The 11,907-nt window shown below is 40.6% G+C and overlaps 1 protein-coding gene across 2 annotated transcripts in view; it reads right to left on the bottom strand.

Annotated features, from left to right (window-relative positions):
• Positions 1–10,456, bottom strand: part of luzp1 (leucine zipper protein 1) — an 89,201-nt gene extending 78,745 nt beyond the window's left edge. The window contains exon 1 of one of the 2 annotated variants that reach the window (XM_015374659.1): positions 10,200–10,456. The gene's annotated coding sequence lies outside the window, so the exon portion shown is untranslated. The remainder of the gene's footprint in view (positions 1–10,199) is intronic. The other variant, XM_015374658.1, reaches the window with a different exon arrangement.
• Positions 10,457–11,907: the final 1,451 nt, after the last annotated feature.

The following is an 11,907-nucleotide window of genomic DNA, read 5'->3' as shown; positions in this document are numbered from 1 at the left end:
CTCATTCCATTGGCAAACTATCTCATTTGCCTGCTCAAAGTAAGGGTGAATACACTCAATTTAAGAATTTTTTTACTTATTTCTAGATCGTTTTTGCAGTGCACCAGATACAGCACTGGGACTTGATCAACAGCCAATACCACATAAACACAGCACTTGAGTTTTTATCTACACATTTAATTTTGATGCTGAAAAAAAAATATTGCAATATATAGTTATATTGCAAAATCTTGATATTGAATCGTGAACTGTGTATCGTGGCATGTATCGTATCGCAATACCAATGCCAACATTCACCCCTAAACTCCCTTAATTCAATTCAGTTTATTTCTATAGCGCCAATTCATATCACATCTCATCTCAAGGAACTTTCCAGTTCACCAGATCATCCAGTCAGATTCATTCAAAGTTTTCTATCTAAGGAAAACCAGCTGATTGCATCGACTCATTAACTCTTCAGCAATCCCTCACACTAAGCATGCTTGTAGGGACAGTGGAGAGGAAAAACTCCCTTTTAACAGGAACAAACCTCCAGCAGAACCAGACTCAGTGTGAGCGGCCATCTGCTGAGGCCGACTGTTTCTGTCTCCTTGAACCCAAGAGACACAAAAATCAGCTATTAAAGGAGGCCCCATCCAGGAAACACAGCTCCGAGCCAGCTCCCATGTCAGAGGATGAAGAGAGCACATCCAGTTAGTCACAGTCAGAGAAACAGGCCTACACTGAAAAACAGGCCGATCTCCAACATCTAGAAACAAAGGTGTTGATGGAAGCAGCACAGCTGATATTTCTCTCCAGGATGGAGTCACAGCCAAACAGGATCAGACCAGATGAAGCTACTATGAGAAAAAGCAGAGAGAGGATAAAGAGAAGCGCCTTCTCCTGGTCAGACCCTGTAATTCAGTGAAAGGGTGGAGTCAGTTTAGTAAAAAACTAAAATGCACACCCAGGAGAAGGAAGGGGTCACTCCAGTGGCTGGAAGTTGGCCGCCATTCAGCTGGCGTTTGACTGGGAATGTCTGCTACTGTAGATCGTAAGTTTATTTCCTCAGGTTCACTGCAGAGACGCCGTTTACACATCACAGTTTGCTGTCTTTCTGGCACGAAACTTCCTTCCAACGAGCTTCTGTGAACCAGGCTGACGCTGCTCCAGCTGGCCAATGCAAACTTCTGTCCAGGATACTACACCCTACTGTACTTTACTGTTATATTGCCTCCCACACACACACACTCATAAAAGGATATGTGAGTGGGCTTTTATACAAGACTTGATGGAAGAGATCATGATTCATCTGCGCTATTTCAAGGAGGTCCAAGTTTGTAACTCCTGCAACATCACTCTGCATCCTCTTCTCTGCTATTTCTGGACCAACGGGTAACTGAGGCAAGAAGAAAAATTCAACCACTAACAAACTGCCAACACTGACACCATCCGCTCCTAAATCTAACCCAGGTATCAATTACAGCCAATCAGGATGTAGGTTATAAAGCAACAACACTTGTATTCATGGGTCTCTAGGACCGAGTTTGTTTTGCTTCTAAAATTAAATTCTATCTAATTAGTGAAAACTAAAATTAATAGGGAGTATTTATCAAAAATAAAAATGTATATTTTACAAACAAGAAGCACAACTGAAAGCAGTTTCACTAGAGTTTGTCCTTAACTGTGGTACAATTCCCTCTCATAACTTATAAACGATGTGGTTTGTTCTACAGCCAGCAAACTGCCAGGACAGTCGCCTGGTAAATAGGTCTGCAAACACATTTGGAAATTAAACTTTTAAGACTGGACACACTATCAAAATGAAGAAATCTTGAGTCAATTAAGGTAGATGGAATTCATTTTCTACATAGCAGGTCATTCATAACTTCTTTTCTACCTTTATATTATCTCACAATGTTTTTGGCATCATGTAGACCTAATATAGAATATATGGAAAAACTGATTTTGCGTATTTATTTGTAAAGAAAGTATATTTTTAAAATCTTGAAATGAGTCTGACCTTAGTCTTGCGATGAATTGAGGATATATAAAGTTGTTTATATTAGCCTGATTTAGTCTATAGGCTAACCTATAGCTGGACCCAGTATCGCTTTGCTTCTTGGGAGCTTTAAAGCTGCTGTAACACATATGTACAGTTTTAGTCCAGAAAGTGGAGGATGCATTTTCTATGAGGGTCTTTGTCAAATTAAAACCACTTTTTGAAATATAAAAACCTTAAAGCCAGCGTTTGGGTTTTTATTAGTCTGATTTAACATTCTAGTCTACAGTGTCATATTTCACATGTTTTGAATGGATCATTGTAATCAACCTGACAATAATCATTATAATCAAATGTGTATAATTATTCTGTTTCAATAAGTGAAAAAAAGAGTTACTGAAATAAAGAAAGCTCTATCTGATATCCCAATCCATCTAATACCACTGTAAACATGAAGCCGGTCATAGCAGACGACTGGGTACACTAAGCCCGGTTCTGGTTATCGGTCATTTTTCTCTCCCCTGTCACTACGTGCATGCTCTGTACAAGGGACTGCTTTTAACCAACCATAATGCCAGTGACTGGATGTAATCTGTGGCAAAGAAATGGCCAGATGACTTCTATTAAAATTCAACAACCAGAACACAATCGNTCTGTGGCAAAGAAATGGCCAGATGACTTCTATTAAAATTCAACAACCAGAACACAATCGGCTGCAACTGCACACAATCCTCTGCGAGACGACGGAATCTGCCGCATGTCAACGGCCGGACGCAATCCGCCGCAAGTCAACGGCCGGACGCGATCCGCCGCAAGTCAACGGCCGGACGCGATCCGTTGTAAGACAACGGCCGGATGCGATCCGCCGCAAGTCAACGGCCGGACGCGATCCGCTGCAAGTCAACGGCCGGACGCGATCCGTTGTAAGACAACGGCCGGACGCGATCCGCCGCAAGTCAACGGCCTGACGCGATCCGTTGTAAGACAATGGCCGGACGCGATCCGCCGCAAGTCAACGGCCGGACGCGATCTGCTGCAAGTCAACGGCCGGACGCGATCCGTTGCAAGTCAACGGCCGGTCCCAATCTGCCGTAAGTCAACGGCCGGACGCAATCTGCCGTATGTCAACGGCCGGACGCAATCTGCCGTATGTCAACGGCCGGACGCAATCTGCCGTATGTCAACGGCCGGACGCAATCTGCCGTATGTCAAAGGCCGGACGCAATCTGCCGTATGTCAAAGGCCAGACGCAATCTGCTGTATGTCAAAGGCCAGACGCAATCTGCCGTATATCAACGGCCAGACGCAATCTGCCATAAATCAACAACTGGACACAATCTGCCGTAAATCAACAGTTCGAATCTGTCGTAAATCAACGGCTGGACGCAATCTGCCGTAAATCAACGGCTGGACGCAATCTGCCGTAAATCAACGGCTGGACGCAATCTGCCGTAAATCAACGGCTGGACGCAATCTGCCATAAATCAACAACGGGACGCAATCTGCCGTAAATCAACAACTGGACGCAATCTGCCGTAAATCAACAGCTGATATCTGCCGTAAATCAGCGGTTGGATGCAATTTGCTTCCTTTGATAGAAAACTTTAACCAAATCTTAATAATAAACTAAACTACATAATTTGCTAACTAGGATAAATTTGATCTTTGTGTAGTTTGACAAATTGGTGCTTTAAAAATAAACTGTATTGTCCTAAAATTGCAGAATGGGTTTCAATCAGTTGCCTCCGCTTAAAAGGATAAAACTTATGATACATTTTATTACATTTAACAGCAGTTGGAGGTACCCCCCTCCCCCCTCCTGATAATAAAATAGGTAAAACAAAAGGGTTTTACACATTTCAGTTATTCTACTTTCAGTTCCCTACACTTGAGACACCAGTAGCCATGTTCTGTATTTCACACATATGTGCAACACCGACAGCAGGGCTATTAGGGGAGAGGCAGTAACATTAGCAACGACAGGCCAGCTTTGACATTCCCAGTGGTCTGATTCTCCCAGGCAGAAAACCTCAATATTTTAATGTAATCCCCAGAGCAGTTATTTTGCCACTCAGTAATCCCCAGGTCCAGTGCTTAGGCTGATAATGACCCTTATTGGACACCCATAATGATTAGTTTTTGGTTTCACCCAAAGCAGAGCGGGCAGCTTCACAGGGCGGTCGCAGCGTTCTGCTGAATGGAAAACCAATCATGTGTTTTAAGAGAGAAGAGAAATAAGGTTATTAATTTAAGTGACAACTCCTGGACAGAAAATCTCCTCCAAACGTTATTTCTTGGCATTAAAGGCGTCATTTAACTGTTTAAAACAGGTGGTGGTTTCAACTATTGAAAATGTATCGCATCGCTGTGTAAAATGTTTCTGGAAATAAGAGGGCATTTTGCTGGGAATCAAACCTCCTTTAAGCCAACTTAACCAAACCAAACTGGGTATAATTTCCCAGGACTGAAAAGGCAAGGCTGAAGCTGTAATCAGGGGAAACTTAGGCATTTCACTCTTGACTTTAGTTAAGACTTTCAGATGTTTTCCTTTTGGTTTTTCCCCAACAAAGTCCTGCCCTTCGCCACACAAGTGGTAAAATAAAATACCAAAGGAAATTCTTTTCACACATCTACCCTCCTGGTGAGCTTCCATGCAGGAGCCTGTGCCCAGTCCAGAGGAAAGTGGGTTCACAGCAGGCTGGCATAATCTGCAGCAGGCTGGGAAGGCAAGCCGCACTGAAAAGTCATCAGGGATATTTCCCCCCCCCTTTTTTTTGTCTCCTTCGTGTCTGAAACAGGTCAAGGCAGGTCCCCTCCGTCTCCATTCCCTCCCTTGTGCTGCTCTTTACGAGCCCCACCTGGCACATTAGCTCTCCACCACCACAACCAGCTTGTCTGCTGCTTCTACATGCACAAGCATTCATGTCTTACTGTTCTGGAGAAAGAAGCACAGGACATGTACTGTTCAGACTCTGCAACCACGTTTTTCAGGCATGTAGACAACAGAGCAGAGCACTTTCAATCACACGGGAGCAAAAGGCAAACACAGATACTCAAACAGAAAGTTCACTTCACTAAGTATTTACAACTTCCGACCTGATGAGTCAGTTTTAATTATCCCGTGATATATGCTCAACCAGGCAGCGAAAAAATGGCTGCCAGAGAATTTCAGTTATATGGACAAGAAATAACAGGCATCAGGCTGAGGTGTGTCTATCTCCTTGCCTTTTGTACCCAGCAGATTTTTAGGTCAGAAGGCATAATTCAACACACTGCCTTTCTTTTTAAATAAAAGCAATTAACGAGCCGTTTAATCCTCAAGTTTTTCCAGGGTGCCTTTGTATTGTGGATCAGACGTGTAGCCGACCTCTAATTCCACTTCAATGTTTATCCATGGATTTCCAAATTGGTTTTATGATCTTTCAAGCTATGGACAAAAAAATAAGTCAGTCTAGGTCTCAGTATGTGATTGAATTCATAATCCATCTCCAGTCTGGTCATATTCAAAACTCAAACTTCTGAAAGTTCTTCAAATATGAAGTTATCACATACTGTTAAATAAATGATAAGTGTTTTTAATTCAGAGTAATTTTCATTTGAATGTGCTTTACTGGAGGCATCCATGTTTGTCAACGAACACTACTGCCACCTACTGGTTTGTGACGTCACGGTGCGCTATCGGCTGTTGATCAAGTCCCAGTGCTGTATCTGGTGTTTGTCACAACGCGCTATTATCCAAGTCATCTTGAAAACATTCTTCTTCCAAATGTTGGCTACATATTACGGGTTTTTTCTCTGGCCAGAAGTTCGATGGCAAATCCTCCCTCTTCAAGTTGGCGATCCAACGACCAACCCGTCCGTGGAGGATCAGGAATCAGAAAGGTGGAATAACTCTTTTTTTTCACGTTTCCACAATGCATTCCAGCATCCAGCTGCCATGCACGTGGGCATTGTCAGTTTCACTATAGCTCTGGTGAATTTCAATGGTGAAGTCCTCTGGAAATCTTCAATAATTGTTGTTGATTGCAGATGTGTCTAGTAGTTCCCATTGATTTAGCTTGTAAAGCGGGTAGAATGGCGCTAGGCTTACCGCACCGTGACGTCACTGCCGGAAGATGGCAGGAGGGAGGCGTTACTATATTTGGGCAAAAATGGCCGCTCCCGAATAAGTGATCGTGATGAAAATTATAATTTTATTTTTTTACTGATTAATGCAAAATTCATTAAATAACCTCAAACGTATTAGTTTTAGTATAAATAATGCATTGATTATTCCTTGCAGACCAGACTTCTCCTTTAAAATTCTTAAAGCAACACTGTGTACATTTTATGCCACTAGGGGTGCTAGACCTGTAACTTCCAGGTTTAGCATTCATGAAAGCAACTGGCAACCGTAGGGGTCCCAATCTTATTAGGTAAAAAACTATTATCGGATAATATTAGGCTGCATCTAAAATCTCCAATATTGTCAAGGTGCTAGAAACACATGCCTCTATTTAAAGTTTCTGTAACCCGTTGACTGATAGTTGACCTTGACACTTGATCAAGCCATTTTTAACTTTCTACAGTGCATGTGCACCAGGTCAGCCAGGACAACAATGAGCATTAACGACAATGAGCATTAACACATTGAGACTGTCTCATTTTCATGGTATTTAAGCCATTACAAGGCTCATGTTTGTCCAGTCTATAAAACCCTGAAACTCAACGCTAATCCAGACATTTTGAATTGAGAAAGCTTCCTGGATGGGAAGCGTAACGTCTTCAAACTTGGAAAGCAAAGTCCAGTGGATTGTTCTCCAACTAGCTTTTTCAATGACTATAATCTGGATGACTGATAATCTTTATTAGCATTCTACAGTACAAAGTTAGAAATAAAAGCATGAATGATATGTGCTGATGATATCGCATTGGGTCAATATAGGTATCGGTCAGGATTTTATCGGAAAATGAAAAAGCTGTATCGGGACAGCCCTAGCAATGCTGCACTGTTGCAAAATTAAACAGTCTGCCTCTGTGTTTTGTAATCTGCTAGCAGAACATTTTCACTCTGGACCAGCAGATGTTTCAAGAATTTGAGAAATCTGAGAAATGTAACATGCAGATGAAGCCATTTCTCAGCTTTATCACGCTACCAAGACCTGGAAACACCTGAGCTCTGTTCACTAGACTGCACCCTAATAACCCCGCTGATGCAGAATCCTTTCCTGTTAACGGTGGGATCATAAACGTACACAAATATTAACAGATTTTGGACTGATCAAAATGTATAAAACAATGATTTATATATATATATTTTTAAGTAAAATTAATCCTTTTAATTTACATCTCGCTAAACGTTCTCTGAATGAATCATTTAAAGGAGAGGCTGTAGTTATAACCTCTAAGACAGATATTTGATGTTAGATAATACTAATTAAAAGACCAATTTAGATATTGACGATCTCTAAGATAAGCTATAAATACTACATATACTTTTAGGTTTTTTTGTTTTATTGTCAATATACATGGGATTTATACTTAGTGAATCGTATAGCGATGTTATGGGAATCCGAATGACTTGCAAACTTTTGAACCCAGAAAATCTTGTGAGAAATAAATTGTTTTTTGTTTTTGTTTTTTTATGGACACACAATATTCAAACAGAAAAACTAGTATTGACTTTATTGCAAGCAAGCTGGACCCAGAGTCTGGCTTTGGATTAATCTACTGCTGTAGATTACGCAAACATTATTGTTTTCAATTGATTTTTAAAAAAAGTCTATGTTCAATCTTAGTTCTTCCTTTCCATTTCCACCACTTGCAAAATGTATAAATAGCATTTTATTTTGCTTGCCTTCACATCTACAGTTTAAGGGGTTTTCCAGTACAGTGACATTGCATGCTGACATACCACTTTATCTTCCTTATCATCTGCTCTCCTATAAACAGAAGAGAGTGATTTTATCTAAATTCTGCCCTCCTGGGTTTACTGGAATGATGATGATGGTATAGTGTGTAGTGAAGATGCAGACACAGAGTAGGACCAGGGACACAATACTGCTGATAACCCAGTTCTGAAGAAAACCTCTAAAAGAGAGACACTGGAAAGCTCAATATCCTGAGAGCTTGGAGTAATTAGAACAAACACAGAGGAAAAAACACCAGTGGATGTACGGAAACAAACTGATCTATTGAGTTATAATCTATGTGGTGTCACTAATTGGGCAAGGGAATAGATTTAAAATCTTATTTCGATATGATATTATATAAAACATATTTATACAAGTCTTTCTCAGCTGCATGTCAAAGCAATCATAGCTCCACAAATACTGCTGCTGCAAACTATACACATTTAAAAGCTTTCTTTAGGAAGCCTTTATGTATAAAGAAGAGTGATTAATGTCACTAAACATCCCACGGTGATCACATTAAATCATATGCTTTGAATTTGTCAAATCTCTCAATAGAAAACAAAAGAGAAAGAAACAGAAGAAGAAAGTAAAAATACATTATTTGGCAATTCACCAATTTTCTTTTGAAAATTTTCAACATTAATTCTAATTTATTGATAAAATGATAAATCAAAATCTTATGTTGAGATAATTTTCATCATAAATGATGTGATAAATGCCCAACGCAGATTTATGTTGTTCAAAATTATTAAAAGCTACAATGAAACTAAGTTTGTTGCTACAGAAAAGCCTGCAGCTTTAAGGGGACATTTTGGATAAGGAAGTACCTGAAATCTTACTTTAGTTCCACAGTTCAGAAACTAAAAGGAAAGTCCCAAATCTCCCCATGGTGATCAAAACAGAGGGAAATACTCCAGAATCAGTGCATCCAAATTTAACAGACACCAAAACATCAGCTTCCAGAACACCAAGCTACGGAAGAGGATTAGGGACACTGAAAAAAAAAAAATAAATTAGCTGATTTTTATATTTTATTTCAGTTTAATATGGGAAACAAGTCAGAATTCTGTCTTTTTTCACAGAATTCTGCCTTTAATCTCAGAATTTTAGATCTTAATGTAGATGGGCACCATGAAGGAAGACAAAGATGTGAGTTGATTGAGAGGGCCAGTAACACATTGGTGGAAAATGACGGAATTAGGCGACTTTATATGTGCCTGAGGGGTCCCCTTTGATGCTATTCTATTAATTAATTAAAACAAGACAGCTAGTTTAGTCTCTAGACATGGCTACGGCTTGATGCTAACATGTTTGTAAACCGTCAGAATTCTGAGATTAAAGTCACAATTTTGGAAAAGAAAAAAGGTCAGAATTCTGAGATTAGAGTCAGAATTCTGAGATTAAAGTCACAATTTTGGAAAAGAAAAAAGGTCAGAATTCTGAGATTAGAGTCAGAATTCTGAGATTAAAGTCACAATTCTGGAAAAGAAAAAAGGTCAGAATTCTGAGAGAAGAGTCAGAATTCTGGAAAAGAAAAAAAAAGGTCAGAATTCTGAGATTAGAGTCAGAATTCTGAGATTAAAGTCACAATTTTGGAAGAGAAAAAAGGTCAAAATTCTGAGATTAGAGTCAGAATTCTGAGATTAAAGTCACAATTTTGGAAAAGAAAAAAGTCAGAATTCTGAGATTAGAGTCAGAATTTTGGAAGAGAAAAAAAGGTCAGAATTCTGAGATAAGAGTCAGAATTCTGGAGGAAAAAAGGTCAGAATTCTGAGATTAAAGTCAGAATTATGAAAAAAAGTCAGAATTATGAAAAAAAGTCAGAATGCTGAGTTAGAGTCAGAATTCTGACTGTTTTCTCATATTAAACTGAAATAAAATGTAATCATCAGTTAACTTTTTTATTTTTTCAGTGGCCCTAATCCTTTTCCCTACCAAGCAGCCTGTGCTTCATTATGGGTTTTTTTTTCCTCCTCTAACATCTAATGCTGCAGCAGCAGCAGCCTGTGGTGACGTAGTGATGACGTCCAACAAAAGTCAACATGAAATAAAAACATCAAACCGTGAGAAAAGCAGCGGAATCCAACAGATAGTCAGCCTACAGGAGATTAGATTTTTAGCAACCCGGGCTTTTTCTCCGCAAACCTGGATGGTTTTCCCTTCAGCGGAGGAGAAGGAGGAGGAGGTGAAGGAGGAGGTGGTGCTGAAAACTTGCCGCAGTTCAGACTCCTGCAGTCCGAACTGACTGGGTCACCCTCGGGAAGCCCAGCAAACATTTCCGCTTCAAAATAATCAGACAAAAACCCAAACAGACTCAGATTTACCTGAACGGCTCCGTCTCCGGGGTCCAAGCAGAAAAAGCTCGAATTAATCCACAAACTTCCCCCCGGCGGTAGGACTGAGCCCGGGACAAGGTCCTCCAAACATTCCCAGCCCGGACCGGAGGAGGGGGGAGGACAGGGGGGTTCAACCCGCTGTTTCGCTGCTTCGCTCTGGTTCTTCCCCTCCCTGGTCCGTTGGAGATCAAACCATCACATTCCACCGCGTCCTTAACAATGAAAAAAGGTGGGCTTTCCTTTTCTGCTGCCGGGAGGGAGGAGGAGAAGGAGGACCCACCCCTCGGGATGACTTTTCCCCGGCCTGACCGCACAGAGGCCGCCCTGAGAGGCCCCGCCCCTCCCTGGGACCCACTCAGATCCTGCATGTTTCACTATAATCCCACATTTCCACTGAGTTTAATTAAGCTGAATTATAAAATAAGAACCAAGTCACACCTTAAAGTTGTAGAGGAATCATATTTAAATGTCAAATCATTCTGGCTTAAACATGTATATAAATGTAATCTCTATCAGACCATATTGTCCCAAAATGTAATAATTTTTTTTTAATCCATGTTTTTCGTTATCTTCTGCAGGCCAGTTAGTTATATGTCAGCCTGAACACCTAAATTCAGCCAATCATATATCAGCGGTCATCTGTCAATCAAATTTTTTTAGTCATAGCATCTTGATTCATATGTCGCAGCTATTAAACGCAACGATTAAAATAAGAATAATTTCCTTTCCCATTGAGTTGCGTCCCAGTGTTCACGGGGATGGACGTCTGTGTCTTCAGCAGGCGTAGAGCTAACAGAACTGGCAGCGTTGCGNAAATAAAAAATGGATGACGGAGGAGACTCATCCACGACCTCCGACACTAAACTCTCCTCCTCTTGCATGTTTCCTCTGTCCATAGCGTTCCTTGACAGTGTCGTTTGTAAGGCACCAATTTAGTGCTACTTGGTCCCAATGGAATTTCCCATTGGGAACCTACTAGCACTAAGTTGCTAACTGGTTAGCAAGATGCTTCAGAGAAACCGGCCACAACCAAACTTGCTTGCGAACCTTCCGCCCCCTTGATAATTGACTCACTTTATTCACTCGTGTAAAGTCGTGCACCAATCGGGAGAATTCGGAAATGCAATGGTTGGAACAGCAGATTCCCTATGACTTTAAATATGGAAGCTACAAAAATTATAGGGACCACTATTTCATCATTCTGCTTCACGCTGGTGAAGATTCTCAGTCATCCAGGTCATAGTCATTCCAAAAAAAAGAAATTTAAAAACCATCCACTGGACTTTATTTCCAAGTTTGAAGACGTTTTGCTTCCCCTTCGTCTGTTTCAATTTGCATGTCTTCAAAACAAAAAAAAAGTCTTTGTTGGGCTACTGTATAAAACCTCAAACTCAACACTATTCCTTCCCATCAGCTTCCTGGATGGAAACCGAAATGTCTTCAAACTTGGAAACAAATTCCAGTGGATTGTTTTTTATTTTTTTATTTTTGACATCATCCTGCTTCATTCTATCTCTATTCTCCCACTCTGCAGAATCTATTAGTTCAATCTCTAACGTTCTGCTCTCTCTGCTTTTTCTCATAGTAGCTTCATCTGGTCTGTTCCTGTTTGGCTGTGACTCCATCCTGGAGAGAAATATCAGATGTGCTGCTGCCATCAACAACTTGGCCCCGAAGATCTGGATGATGTGGATCT

This window comes from Cyprinodon variegatus, unplaced genomic scaffold, assembly GCF_000732505.1.
Source record: "Cyprinodon variegatus isolate N-32 unplaced genomic scaffold, C_variegatus-1.0 Scaffold107, whole genome shotgun sequence".
Taxonomy (NCBI): Eukaryota; Metazoa; Chordata; class Actinopteri; order Cyprinodontiformes; family Cyprinodontidae; genus Cyprinodon; species Cyprinodon variegatus.
Note: the sequence above shows the minus strand (reverse complement) of the source record. Positions and strands in the feature narration are given on the sequence as shown.